The sequence below is a fragment of the Tachypleus tridentatus genome, chromosome 1, assembly GCF_004210375.1.
Source record: "Tachypleus tridentatus isolate NWPU-2018 chromosome 1, ASM421037v1, whole genome shotgun sequence".
In the NCBI taxonomy this organism is placed as follows: Eukaryota; Metazoa; Arthropoda; class Merostomata; order Xiphosura; family Limulidae; genus Tachypleus; species Tachypleus tridentatus.
In genome coordinates, this window is record NC_134825.1 from 57,442,527 (window position 1) to 57,458,913 (window position 16,387).

Here is a 16,387-nt window from a genome sequence, read left to right on the forward strand (position 1 = left end):
CTATAATTATAATGTTGAATATAAGCCTATGTGTCATGATAAATATTCGTTAGATCAGTTTAGAGACTGAAAAGGGAGGGTTGTTTGGACTTAAGTACAAAGCTACACAATGGGCTAGCCGTGCTCTTCCCACCACGAGTATTAAAACCCCGGGTTTTAGCGTTATAGGTCTGCAAACATACCGCTGTACTACTGGGGGGCCAAAAAGGAAGGGAACTGTAAGAACCAGTAAATGAATTTGGAAACGTAAACTTAGTTAAACGTTTTAATTCTTTCTCCTTAATTATATAAATACTTCTACTTATGTCTACTGCCTTGTGTATACATTGCCAGTAAGTCAGTCTCAATGAACAAAGTTTATTAGCAAAAAATAATAAAACTAGATGTATTAAACATTTTAACCAATAATTTTAATTTTTTACTAAATAAGCACAAAGCTACACATAGGACTATCTGTGTTGTGTCCACCACGAGTATCGAAACCCAGTTTTTTTGTGTTGTACGTCCGTAGGGATCAAGCACAAATTGTACTGTTGTTGTTTTCCTTTGTAAAAAAGCTGTACATTCTGTTACTTTTAATGTTAGTGAATGAAATGAATATTAAATAAATAACAGATTGTATCTTACTTTCGGATGATGCACTAAAGTCTGCTGTTAGCTTCATGTCCTGACGTAGTTGTTGAACAACGTAACTTGTATCCTAGCCTACCTAATGAACTCTGATACTGAGCGAAGTCTCGTCAGCAATGTATGACAAATGTAGTGCGGTTAACATATTTTGGTATATTCTTCTTTGCTTTTTATCCTACATTCTTAGAATCAGTATCACTGTGTTTGAACAAAACCCTTCTTAAAAAATGTCTTTTGGTGAATGATAGCTTATTAAACAACTTCAATACTGTAACGTTAGAGTAGTCTTTTCTTTGAGATAAAATGTAAGTCCCTCAGTGGCTCAGCGGTGTGTCTGCGGACATACAACACTAAAAACCGGGTTTCGATACCCGTGGTTGGCATAGCAGAGATAGCCTATAATGTAGCTTTGTGCTTAATTCAAAACAACAACAAAAACAACAGACGTGTTGTTTATTTTATGTTGAGGAAAGTACAAAACGACAAGTATGAGTTAACAGAATACTTGCATCGTACAATATAAAGCTGAAATATTTGAACCTGAACTATATAATAGTGTTAAATGTAATAAAAAAACAAGAACAACAATCTTACTCTAATGAAACAACGACGTGGCCATCTTTATATTTATCTGGGTGACCGAATAATAAAGATAATAGTGCCATCTGTTGCGCTGAAATAAAACAAGATAGCAACGCCACAAGGGGTAATTAAGGCTTATGAAATGTAGTGCCATCTATTAAATAGCACAACAAACAAAAATACATAATATATTCACACTTTGGGTGTTCAAGATTCAGACGTTTAAACAACAATCATTTCATTATAACAGAACACAGTTTTAAATAAAACTACTTTCTTCAGAACAAGGCTTTCGTGAGGATTGGTCATGAGGGTTGGATTATATTAATATTAATGCTGTTATATTAAACATAACACAACTATTCCGACTTTAACCAACTTTTGTCATTTAACAGTGCATGTGGGGCGGGCAACTCTTGGGCTATTCTTTTACTAACGAATAATTGGATTGACCGTCACATTATAACGCCCCCACTGGTTGAAGGGCGAACATGTTTGGTGTAACAGGAATTGAAAATCGCGGCTCTCAGTGTACGATTTGAGCGCACTAACCACATGGCCAATATAAGCCGAAGAGAAATTTACAATTATGGTAAACATGGCAAATAATGACGTAATGTTAGACTATATTATAGTGTTGGCTATATAAATTTAGAGGGTGAATTAATTAACAGGAGGTAAAACTAATCGTGTTCAACGCATTAAAGATGTTCATTATTACCTTAAACACTTTCCAAAAGGAATTAAAGTGTAGATGTGAAGTTTCGAAAATTTCGAAAAAATTTCTAAACCATTAATTAATAATAATTAAATGCATATTTTGTTTAACATACGATAGTATAAACCTCGTTTGTGAAAAATGCAAGTGCGTTTACAAACTCTCTTCAAGATGTTCTTTTAACGTTGAACGAATTTTAATAAACTTCTAACAGTAATGTTATTTTAGTGCAAAACCTTTTATTTTTTAACCTTTATTAGAATTACTGATGTTAACGAAGAGATCATTTAGCTGTTCTTTGTTTGGTAATAGTGTGTCTTTAAACGTTCATTAAGGGTTTGAACTTCACGCAAAGCTAGACTGGGGATACATGCGTTAGCTGTCCCTAATCGTTTGTTTGTTTTGAATTTTCGTGCGAAGCTACACGAGGACTATCTGCGCTAGCTGTCCCTAATTTAGCAGTATAGGACCAGAGGAAAGGCAGCTAGTCATCACCACCAACCGCCAAGTTTTGGGCTACTGTTTAACAAAGAATAGTAGGATTGACCACAACATTATAACACCCACACGGCTGAAAAAGCGAGCATGTTTGGTGGCATGAGGATTCAAGCCCGCGACCTTCAGATTGCGAGTTCAAGCACCCTAACCACCTGGCCATACCGGGACAGTGCTTGTTAATGTACTTCAGACCAATGCCTAATAGAATTGATGTTATCTTTATTGTATTTTTGAGCCTGTATTTGTGTAAAGTATTACGTAATTTGAGAATATAAAATATTTCACTTATTAGATTATAAAATTCAGCAGAATGTACAACAAACTCTGATAAAACAGTAATATGTACCTGAAAGACGCTTTCTACGTCTGCTCTAACTTGTTTTTACACTTAGTTACCCGAAGCCTTAATGTTTTTAAATTAATTTCTAGTTCTTTAGATAAAACATTAGCATATTTTTTTCACAACTAAAAACAAAGTTCTTAGCTAATTTATCGGATGGAGTGATGGCGTGACTATTTGTAAAAAATATACACCCTTATTAACTTCTTTCATTCTATTAACATCTTCATTGCTGTTGACAGCAAATTTTATTAAATGTTTTATGCGTTTTTGGATTATGTCTTTACTTTTATTTACACGTTTACTAAACAAGATTACTTTTATGTTCTATTTTTTACTCTATTTAGGTAAAACGTTACTGAGTGATGTAGTATTAACTTGGTTGGTGTGTTACGAATTAATTTCATGACATTCTTTGAAGTTAGGATTTTTAATTACTTATTTAATAATTATTAGTTATCTCCCAATGGATCTGCTGTAAGTCTAAAGGCTTATAATTGTATAACCTGGATTTAATACCACGGTTGGCATGTGAAATATGAAAAGTCGAACATCTTCATTAGGTACGACATTAAAGTTACAGGTGAACATGTGATCAGTCGGATGGTAAATGTAAGGGGATGCATTATACTCGCAATAAGAAGATAACATATTGAGTAAACTCCTCAATAGTTATAATTTCTAACACTTTTATTACAATCAGAGATTCTACTCTCAATGGCCCTTTAATAAAATAGTTAATAGTAAGGTATTTACTTTTTCAATTGTTAAGTAACAGCTATTTTTGTTTAGAAGTGTTTCTGACTACAGATTCAAAGGTAATGAGTTATATATACTTTTGTCAATAAATACAGTTTTGAGGTAAACCTTATATTCACGTTAAATAGTTGCTTTTCTTTAATGTTGAATTGATAGCAAATAGAAAATTATAGCTAGTATAAACTATTTATGAATGTTAGCGAGGGTTGTTGTTGTGCTTGATTGAAGAACTATAAATTTATTAAACTATAGTTTTAGTAAAGTAACATACAAACTTGTTAGACCTTTAGTTTGATAAAATTATGTAAAAGCAAACTACTTTGATTAGATTTATAAAATAACCCTAAACGTGATCATTGGATGAAGAAACGTGTGAATATTTCTTATCAAAAGATAAAATTTCGAAAAAAGAATACGTGTCACAGAAACGGATTCCGAAACCACAGCCCTAACTCAATAAGAACCAACAGGCCTGGTATGAAAAAGTTGTTGAGACGCTTGACTCGTAATCCGAGAGTCGCGGGTTCGAATCTCCGTCACACCAAATATTCTCGCCCTTTCAGCCCTGGGAGCGTTATAATGTAACGATCAGTCGATCTATTTGTTGGTAAAAGAGCAGCTCACGATTTGGCGGTGGGTGATTTTGACTAGATGCCTTCCTTCTAGTCTTACGCTGCTAAATTACGGACAGTTAGCGCAGATAGCCATCGTGTAGCTTTGCGCGAAATTAAAAAACAAACAAGAATTAACAACTTCATCCCCAAAGTGAAGACAATTTTAATGAAAGACAAACCTCCTCTTATAAAGAAAATCATTGTGATGAAAGTAAGAACGTATTCTGGTACCGTTGTTCAGATAATAAACAAAGATTGCAAGTTAACAAAGGTTCACAAGCTTTCAACCACATTTTGAAATCAACTGCTCTTTAGGTGAGAAAGGTGGTCAAACATTAGATTTTTAGCAATCACGTCCTAACATACACAGGAAAGTTTCCCAATGCAGTTTCTAAGCGTTTTTTGTATTTAGTTTGTTTTTGCATATGCTCAGAAGCCGTAACCTACGGCATTAGTTGATTTAAGGAAAATCTGAACAAAAGAAGAGCGGAAAACATTAAATTGGTTGTTTGATGAAAAGTCCAATCTCATGGAAAATCGATGTAGGGCCATTGTTAACAAATAGGAACAGATAGAACGTAATCGATCTTCAGTACTCGTATATTGAACTTAACCAACCTTTTTATAAAGTGTAAACAAACTTCTGTATTACTAGAACATACTTGAACGTCAGCGTTTTAAATCGCGAATTTCGTTTTTTACAGTTAAGTTCAACAAATGGTTAACAAGATGCTGCTATCATTAAAAATCTTTGAGGGTGTCGGCCTGGCATGGCCAAGCGCGTTAAGGCGTGCGACTCGTGATCTGGGGTTCGCGGGTTCGCATCCCCGTCGCACCAAACATGCTCGCCCTTTCAGCCGCGAGTGCGTTATAGTGTGACGGTCAATCCCACTATTCGTTGGTGAAAGAGTGGCCCATGAGTCGGCGGTGGGTGCTAATGACTAGCTGCCTTCCCTCTAGTCTTATACTGCTAAATTAGGGACGGCTAGTACAGATAGCCCTCGAGTAGCTTTGTGCAAAGTTCAAAAAACAAACAAACAAACTTTGAGCGTGTCATTTCAACTAAAACTGATCAAAAGAGCAATAATAAGTAAAGGTAAATAACAAAGAATAAAACAGTGTAAATAATCTTCCTTTCTTATTTTATGCAATAGAAATTAATACAATGTTTAAGAACCCAATACTCGGAATGGTGCGTTTCAAGTAGCGCAACGTCGTTCAGTGGGAACTGGTAAAATGTCAAGTTAAATAAGAGGTAAGAAGGTTTGACAAAAACGTCCTAACGAAATAATAGTGCCTTTCAAAGAATTGGAACGAAAGTTAATTTAAAATATATCCCCAGATTAAATTCAGAAGTACAGAATATTTATCAAGTCAGAATCAGTGATGGAACTGTTCGAAGACAGCTGCAATGGAAAATTTGCAACCAAAACGTTTAACAATTGACAGATATGAATAAAACAGTATCGAATGGTAGTCGTAAACAATTAATAACATCCATACAGAATCGATGTAGTGATACAAAAATATTGATGATCTTCTGAATATATGTTTGGAAATAATGTTCCGGCGTTGATATCGTAACACTGAGTATGAATAACAGCTTGTGGGAAAAAAAAACAAAAACAGCAGTACTTTTAGACTTGAGCGAAAATACTTTGTACTGAAATATTTATATGATTCTTATATGGTGTTTTTATTTTTGTCCGTATTGCTTCATATATCATTTTATAGCTCTACGATAACGGACAGAGGCATTAGATTAAAATATTTTGGTTTGAGTTCGTTGTGACATAGCTAAGTCATATAATTGTAGTTTATCAACTTTATTTATTATAAGCTTGTTAAGTTTGATGACAAAAATGTCTAATATGTCCAGTTTTAAATTCTGGACATTGTATTACTTATACAATTCCTTTTTGTGTAAGTTGAAATACCATTTATCTTCTATATCGTAAGATTTGTATATTAATTATTTATGAAAATGCTAAGTTAACGCAACTTTTGTCTGATTAATGTAATATTATTCCCAAACTAAATTATAAAACATGTAAGATTTATAATTATATAGCCTCACTATCAACTTTAAACATCTTATTTTATAATTTTTGCAACATATATTTTAGAGAATGTTTCTCTGCTTTTACGAGTACATGGTTGGGGCTGTATTTTCCTTATAACTCTTGTGTTATCTAATATTAACTTTGACGGCAAAGAAACTATTGTTATTATGATTTGCGAAACATTAACTTCTTAACACTCCGCTAGGAGAAGTGATTAGTGTTATTTAAATAAATCTACCTTCGGATTTTGTCCAGTGCAAGGATGTTTGAATATATTATACTAATGTTATGTTTTCTTTAAGTGTGGGCCCGGCATGGCCAAGCGTGTTAAGGCGTACGACTCGTAATCCGAGGGTCGCGAGTTCAAATCACGCTCGCACCACACATGCTTGCCCTTTCAGCCGTGGGTGCGTTATAATGTACGGTCAATCCAACTATTTGTTGGTAAAAGAGTAAACCAAGAGATGGTGGTGGGTGGTGATGACTAGTTGCCTTCCCTCTAGTCTTACACTGCTAAATTAGGGACGGCTAGCGCAGATAGCCCTCGTGTAGCTTTGCGCGAAATTAAAACAAACAAACAAACAATCTTTAAGTGTGTGTAAGTGATCTACAGTATAAGTATTTATGACAGAAAAAGAGTGTTATAGGCGGTCTCACACTATTACAGATGTTCAATTAAACTAAAGGCATTTTTATATAGACATTTTGCGTGTGAAAGCTGTGGAAGGAACTGAGAAGACGACTGTCGTTTTAAGTTCACAACATTGCTAGAAATGAAACTGGAATTTAAAAATAATAGTGCATTTAGTCAGGTGAATTTTATTTCTACTTCCAATTTGGAAACAAAGGTTAATTTTGATTGACAATACTTTCCCACGGCTGTGCTCATCCTTACTGGTGAGTACGTGACCTATCATGACATATATTTTACCACATACAGTTTGAGGTTTCACATGTGTTTCGCTTAGCTCATTGGCAAGATCTTTACTAAATTTTCGGATATCACGTATATATAGATCGTACGATGAGTTAATTAATATTTAGCATTATCAGAGAGCGCTATTTGAAAATTGAAGATGTGAGAGAGCTAAGTTCTTATATAATAGATTTTGGAATGTTGTTTGATATTATTATTTTTATCTCTAGAAATTAAACTTGAATACTACAAATGACTATATTTAGTTAGACTTGAGACTAAAATAGTAGGTATAAGCTTTTAATAGTTTAACGTGTATTTTAACGTTAGATTAGGCTTAGTACGTTTAGTAGTTGCAAATCAAGTTGCACTGAATGGCTCTGTATGGCCAGGTGAGTTGAGGCGTGTGACTTGTAATCTGAGGGTCGCAAGTTCGCATCCCCGTCGCACCAAACTTGCTCGCACTTTCAGCCGTGCGACGTTATAATGTTACAGTCAATCCCCGCTATTTGTTGGTTAAAGAGTAGCCCAAGAGTTGACGGTGGGTGGTGATAACTCAGGGACGGCTAGCGCAGATAGCCCTCGAGTAACTTTGCGCGAAATTAAAAAAACAAACAAACTTGCAGTGAAATTTAGGACAAATTAAATATATTGTTTTATTCAATAAATATTATTAAAAGTAGTTAATTTTCAAACGTAGGCTGAACAGTTTTAACAACAGGCTAGTGGTATTTAATCATAGTATTCAGTGTTTATTTTAATTCTACAAATAATACGATGGTCAAGACTAGTTCGAGGTTAACCGTTCCCAGTTTGTTAGGTGCAATAGGTTCAATGAATGAGTTTTATTTGGAAACTTTGGACCACTATGCACTTTTAAGGAAGCTAGTAGTGAAGATGATTTTTATGTAGAAGTTATAGGTTTGAGGAAAAGTTGAAGACTATTCTCAGTAAATTGAAGAACTTTGTGGGAACTTCAAGAGGATCTTATGCTTTTACATGCAACGAAGCATCAACCAAGGTAAACAACGACATCCAAAAAGTTAGAAAGTGAAGTATTAGGGTTAACAATAGTGAACTTAATTGTAAAGACACTATCCTATTGAGCAACATATTTCAGCGCTTGGCTTATGTAGACGGGGAATTATTCGAGAGAGGTAAAGCGAAAGGAATAGTGAATGATATGGATTAGGAACTTAAAGAGGTTATAGTTATAGATGATACATTGGCACGGCATGTGGATATAACAGTCTGTTGGTTAAATAAGGAGAAAACTAAGATTCTATTACCCTGGGGCACAGATGGAAGACATAACTGATAAAGCAATAGATATAATGAAGGGAAATGGTAATGATGCAGCCTTGTGAACGTAGGGCTAACGATATAGGGAAGAGTAAGACAGAGGAGCTAATTAATAAGCATAAGGAGTCGATAAAATCGTTTAAAGGTAAAGGCCATAAATTAATTGTGTCAGGGATATTGCCAAGAATTAATTGTGGAGATTAAATTTTGAGTAGGTCACTAGGGCTAAATGATATGCTGAAATTAGTGTGTAAGGATGGGAAGTTTAGATGGTTGGATTTATGGGATCATTTCATTGGGGAAGGGAACGTTTTGGAATGGATGGTTCACACTTAAGAGGGAAAGAGTCTGGTATGTTTGTAATGGCTATTAATTACTCAGCTGAAAGGGAAGTTTTAAACTAGGACTAGATAGTGGTGAGGGTAAAGATAAACTAAATGAAACAAAACTGAGATGTAGAAGAATATTTAGCATAAGAAATCAGTATAAAACTAGTTATAAGAATAAGCTTAATTGTTACTATTATAATGCTAGATGTATAAGAAATAAAACAGATGGCTTTAGGGCATTGGTAGGAAATAAATATTTTAATATGATAGGAATAACTGAAACATGGTTAAATGTAGATGATTTTATGACAGAAGATTCTTTGAAATAGATGGTTATAGTTTATTTAAGAGTGACAGTGTAGAAATGAGAGGGGGAAGAGTGACTTTACATGTAAAATGTGAGTTAAATTCTGTTGAATTTGAGAATATTAAGGATAATAACAAGGAAACCGAATCCTTTTGGGCTTCTGTTAGTGGATATCAAGGAACCTTGTTACAGACTACCAGAGAAAACTGATGAAATTAGTGAGAAACTTTACAGTGAGATTAATATTTCAGCTGTTAATTAATTCACAATTTTTGGTGATTTTAATTTCAAACATATTGATTAGGAAATGTTAGTGTCAAACTATGAGGGAGAAAGGTTTCTGGAAACTGTTCAAGTTGGAATTCGTCATCAATTGCTCAAGGAACTTACTAGAAATAATGCTATTTTAGATTTATAGAAATGGTTTAGAGGGTAGAAATTGGGGAACACCTTGGTGCAAGTTATCATCACTGTATTAAGTTTGATGTGTTGTTACACATGAAAATCAGGAATAATGATATTTTGATTCCAACTTTTAAAAATAAATTTTGAATGGATGGAACAATAATTGTATGTTGTGAACTGGACAGCTGAATTATTCAGAGAAACCGAGAATATGTAGAAAATATTTAAGAAAAAATTTTTCTACATTCAAAACAAATATATTTTAAAAAAAAAGAAAAGTGTAGCTGCAAGTTAAAACCAGGTACACAAAGGGTACAAGATAAAAATAAAGAAAATCATCATAAATTTAAGTAATTTAAATTGATTGATATTAAAGAATATTCATAAGAGCAGGAAAGTTAGTGAAACAGGAAATTGGGACATCTAGAAGGATTTATAAAAATAATTTGGGTGAAAACATAAAATTAACAATGAGGAGTTTTAAAAGTACAATGGGGTAAACAAAACGTTAGTATTGGGATATGACCTTTAATTAAGAGATAATAAAGGAAGTGTTGTATCTGATGCTTATGAAATGGTTAGGTCATTAAATTCTGATTTTTCTTCAGTTTTTACTAACGAAGATTTAAGCAGTATTCCTCATCTTGATCAATTGATAGATTAAAACAAAGTTGAACAAGACAAGTGAATAAATTCTGACTCTGTCAAAATACAGTTATGAAGTTTTATGAGGCTTCTGGATCATATAATATTTCTTTAAGGATTTTAAAGGAGGTCAAGAATTGAATATGTGAATTACTTGTCACATTGTTTTTGTAAGTGTTTGAATAGTGGACAAATAACAACAGATTAGAAATAAGCTGATGTGATTTCTATCTGCCTTCAAGTAAAGTATCAAAAGTTGTCCCAGTAATTATAGGTCGATTACTCTTATATTAGTTGTGTGAAAAGTTTTGAAAAGTCTGATAAAATATACTTTTATTGAATAATCAACATGATTTCACTATGGAGAACCTTGCCTTACACATATTTTAATAGACTTTTAAAATATTATTGCATGTTTAGGTGAGGGTAAAGTTGAAGATTTGGTGTATCTGGATTTTAAGAAAGCATAAGACAAGGTACCACATAAAAAGCTTGTGAAAAATTATCTCTGTAGGTGTAGGGAATTCAGTAGCAAATTGGATAGAAAAGTGGCTGGATGGAAGAAAGGAGAGGGTTGTTACAAATGGAGTTCAGCCAAACTGAATTAATGCCACAGGTGGAATATCTCAGGACTCAGTTTTAGTACCTTAGCTCTTTTTTATTTGCATTAATAAAATAGAAGAAGAAATGATCTGTAAATTACTTAAATTTGCTATTATATCAAGATCTTTGGTGCTGTTGACTGTGAAGAGGGCACTGCTGATCTGCAAAAGGATATGAGTCATTTAGTGAGTTGGCAAATAAATGACAGACGAGTTTTAATTGTTATAAATGCAATACATTTCATGTGAGTTATTATAACTTAAATTATAAGCATAATTTGGACAGGAATAACCTTCACAGTGTTATGAAAGAAAAATATCTTGGTGTAATGGTTTATCAGCCTTTTGAGCCATCTAAGTGGTGTGCTATTGCTAGTCATACAGCAAGTAGGTTTTTAGGTTCTATCTACAGAAGTGTTATATAAAAGTTTAAAGAGGTTATAGTTTCATTGTGTAGGTTACTGGTTAGGTTATATTTGGAGTATTGTGTTCAGTCTTGGACTCCTTATCTTAGGAAAAACATTTAATTGTCATAAAGGATTCAGAGGAGAGTTACTAAAGTGGTACCTGGAATGGAGTAGTTGTCATAAGAGGAAAGATGAAAATCTTTAAAATTGTTTTCTCTCGAATAAAGAAGAGTTAGAGGAGATCTGATTGAAGTTTTAAGATTGTAAAGGGAATTGATAGCGTTTGTGCGTCAACATTTTTCATAGTTAACAGTCAGAAGTATAAAACAAGAGGACATAAATGTATATTTAAGCAAGGTAGAACTCATCTTCAGCTAAGACAATATTATTTTCCAAATAAGGTGGTTGGCCAATGAAATGGGTTGTTTTGGGATATTGTAGAGGCAGTAAATTTGAGTGAGCTTATATGAAATCGTGATAGACATACATGAATGGTAAGGACTGGCTTTTATTTTTTAACATTTTTAGTTTGGTTTAGAGGATGAGACAGCCGAGATGGACCAACAGGTCCCTTGATTTTTTTAAGCATTATGTTATTATGTTTTCAATAGTATTAGTTTAATGTATCCGTTTCTTATACCATTTTCAAACACGTGAAATGTTGCCTCAACTGTCACTTTAAGTAGCCTTCAGAAACAAAACTTTGACTTACGTTACATTAATAAATAAGGCTGAAAATTAATAACAGAAAGTAAATTATATACCACGCCTGTTGTGTACGATTCGCCCATCCCACTTCTGCTCAATAGCTCAACGATAAGCCTGCAGGTTCACACTTCTTAGAATCGGGTTTCGATACTCGTGGTAAGCACAGTACAGCAGAGATGACCCATTATGTAGCTTTGAGCTTAACAACCATCTAACTATACGATTGAAGCTCAGGTGAAATTAGTCATATTTTACGAATGATGCTAAAAATCTATTTTTAAACAATCATAAAACAACGAAGTGTAAAATGGTATTAAAATTTCTCTACATTTCTTTCAAATAAAAAACAAAGAAATAAACAAATTTCACTCGTTAAACGGAATGTTGGGTTATTATGTGATCATGTTATTTTACAACCTAAATCTGGACCTTAAAGTACACAAGACGTGATAGTAGTTATGGTACATTAAAATGATTAATCTTTAGTTTGCAAGTAGTTGCAGGTGAAGTAATTACTTATACGTGAATAAATGCTCTCGTGATCGAAGTAGGCACATTTTAAAATTACTAACAAGGTGATACATTGTTATTGAAAATTTGCGTGATAAGGAAACCCTGTACGAAAACACATCCATTAACAGATTCAGGTATACTACAAACTGAATTTTGTTTTATTTTCTTATCTGCATTAACGAATTATCACATTATACTTTCATACCATTGTCTATATAATTATTTAGTGATGGTTTAATATGCATTATGTAACACAGTAAATTCTCGTATCCTTATAATTATCTTAATGTGTGTAACAATTTAATGCTACGTGATCGTGTTATTCGCTCTCATACTTCTTTCCAGTCGACTGATTCAGTATTTGATTGATTGTGATCCAACTAAAACATAAACTTTGATTTGCTATTGTTCTTAAATGCAAATTGAGGACGAATTATATAATAGCCATCAATTTATAGAGATAACAAACAATAAAACTAAATATTTACGTCAGTGAGACGAAACTGTTGGTATTGATTTATTTCACAATGTTTCAAATACTTGTATCCTAAATTACAATTAAACAGAGCATAGTCTGATTCGAAATAAAACGCATCTGCAAAATGTTCATTAAGCTATAACACAAGCTTATATTGTACGAGTAATTAGATGTACTACACCATTGAATATTGTAGTGTTATTTCCAGGTATGCAAAACTGAATGATTACAGAAACCTGAAGAAAAATCATGGAAATCGTGTTTACTTCGGTGCTAATACTAAAGTTGATCGGATGCACATTGAAAAACTAAACAATTGTAATTTATTTAAAAATAATTATCATTGTCGTTTTCCTTAAAAGTTTTAAAATAATTAGTTAATAAAGCCTTGATTTTAGTACTGGTTTTGGTTTGTTTAAAATAATATTTTTCTGAACCTAGTTATACGATGGATTTAAGTATTCATTTGACTTTCTCTCTTTTGGTTTTTAATCATTAACTTAGAGCGATATTTGCGGTTTTGTGACTTGTCTGTTTGTATAAATAAATAAAACTTATATAGTGTTTGTTTTGTTTTTAATTTCGCGCAAAGCTACACGAGGGTTATCTGCGCTAGCCATCCCTAATTTAGCAGTGTAAGACAAGAGGGAAGGCAGCTAGTCATCACCACCCACCGCCATCTTTTAGGCTACTCTTTTACCAACAAATAGTGGGATTGATCGTCACAGTATAACGCCCCCACGGTTGAGAGGACGAGCATGTTTGGTGTGACCGGGATTCGAACCCGCAACCCTCAGATTACGAGTCGAACGCCTTAACCCACATGGCCATGCCGAGCCCAAACTTATACAAGGAAGTCTTTCCATCTTTTTTTTTTAAACCCCATTGAGGAAAGGGATAAAAAATCCTAAATCCAATTTTATGACTGTCCTATATCAGTGTGTTATATATTTGCATCAAAGAGTATAATTGTTTTCAACTGTTTTTATTAATTAGTAATCAACTTATAATCTCTCTTCGGCATGAAATCACTAACAAAGAATATTTATAAGATGTTATGAAAACAACAAGCGTGTACTTGAGGGAGATGGGTTGTCCGTCGGTAATGATGAGTTGAGGTGAACGTAAGTTACAGTGTAGCTGTTATTGATCAATTTTCTTATAACCCAGTTCATCAGGAGTTATGTTCAGTCTCTCCTTTGATACCAGATGTCAAGAGTTTAGTGTGACGCAAACATTCACGACATTCGAGCTCCGTTCCTTGAAAAGCTTCACTGTCTTAACAGGGATCAGTAATTGGGTTTATACGACAGCTTGTCATCGATCTATCACGCGCGATTCGATAAGCAAACACTGCTCGTGAGAGTTCTCGAGATACCTTTCTGCGAGTGCAAAAACTTTCGAACCTACTTGCAAGTCAAACAGTTATTTACCTTTCTTTTGTCCTGCAAATTCTTCTGAACAGAATTTACAAGTAGTTGTATAGTATTTAATGGCGCCATGCGAATTTTTAAAGATTAATTACTTAAAGTTTAAAAACATGATAGCGCCTTTTTTTACGAAGAAGTACACGAATTCACAACCCTTTCATTTTTTAAAGACTTTCCACGAAGTTTTCAGTATCATTAAATTAAAGACATATTTGTAATTTTTTTACTATGTTTTGTTTATTACGGCAAGAGACCGTTCAAAATAATTTTAAAAATGGCCTACAAAAATATAAGTAACTTTTGGTATTTTTGCGTTTTTCTTATAGGTTGGCCCGGCATGGCCAGGTGGTTAAGGCGCTCGGTTCGTAATCTGATGGTCACGGGTTCGAATCCCCGTCACACCAAACATGCTCGCTTTTTAGGCCCGGCATGGCCAAGCGTGTTAAGGCGTGCGACTCGTAAGCCGAGAGTCGCGGGTTCGAATCCCGGTCGCACCAAACATACTCGCCCTTATAGCCGTGGAGGCGTTATAATGTGACGGTCAATCCCACTATTCGTTGGTAAAAGAGTAGCCCAAGAGTTGGCGGTGGGTGGTGATGACTAGCTGCCTTCCCTCTAGTCTTACACTGCTAAATTAGGGACGGCTAGCGCTGATAGCCCTCCAGTAGCTTTGTGCGAAATTCAAAACAAACAAAGAAATCTTACAGTTTACACCATCTTGTGAACATATAAACAACATATATTTAAAAAGGCCGTATTTCTCATATGAAATGGCATTTCATTTGAGAATGGGTACACTTTCAGCGTTATTAACTCCTATGATTTTGTTACTGAAACTTGCTATAAAAATATTAGTGTATATCTAATGGAATAGATTATTTCTCTCATAATCACATTCAAGTGCTTCAATATATGATGGAACAAACCCAAACCAAGTGACATATAGCAACATCATGGTGCTACCTCTACCACTAATACATTGATAAAATGGCACAGTTCTCCAGGTTGCTGTCTAGGTAGGTCCATCAGTCTGAAACAAACAGTATGTAACTGGATTTCATCGTTCACTAGTTACACCAGAATTCTTCATCCTATTCATAATTCTCAAATGACAATTTTCATTTATAGCTGGGACAAGCTATTAATGGGTTAAATCCTGTCTATGAAATTCAGAATCATGAATCTCTCCATATGAAAATACGCTATTCTAGCTTGTAGCCATGAGGTATCACTTAATTATTGGATGATGGTTTTACTTCTAGGCGTATGGTTTTACTTTGCAAAATGTTACAAAGCCAGCATGGATTAAAGACTGGTACTTATGGATGTATGGGTCAATATTTCACATACTCATGTGCTGTTGCTTTCTGTTTCTTTCATATACGACATAGAATGAATTTTAACATGATTAAGTGGGCTTAAACGCCAATATTGTATACTTTTTCTCATCTATTTATAGGATTCTAAAATGTTAAAATTTTCCTTTCTTCAGGGACTTCTATATATATGCTTGAAAATACTCTTGTAATATTACTTCATCAACAAATACTTTTAACTAGATAGAATGTTTTCTACTAAACTGCTTTAAAGTGACTGGTTTTTGAAAATCTGAAGGAAGTTGTAAGAAAAGTGTAAGCGTGAAAAATAACAGCACATATCTCACAAATTCAGATGTTGTTAAATTAGGTTGAACGACATTACATATTTCTCAACTTGCTTTAGGGACTCCTGATTATACAATAATATAGTTTTATTAATATATGGGTTATGGTATCAAAGTTGAAACGATAGTGATTCTACCCATTGGCAGTTCTACGATTGTTTTTCGTTGCTAAGTGCAAAGCTACAAATGAGTTATCTGTGCTCTGCCTACTTTCCCCACCCAATGCTTTCAAAGCGATATTCCACAAGCATACTCTAATAACACAAATTCAATATGTAAACATAACAGTATTAAGATGTAGGAGAATCTTCAGTCAATGACTAATTTTTTTTTTTATATATCAAATGAAGAGTCCAAAACTGAAAACACGAAATATATTGATATTAAATTCATAAGCTTACGATGTTATTTTTATTAAGCGTTTGGTTTGTTTTGAATTTCGCGCAAAGCTACACGATGGCTATCTTTACTAGCCGTC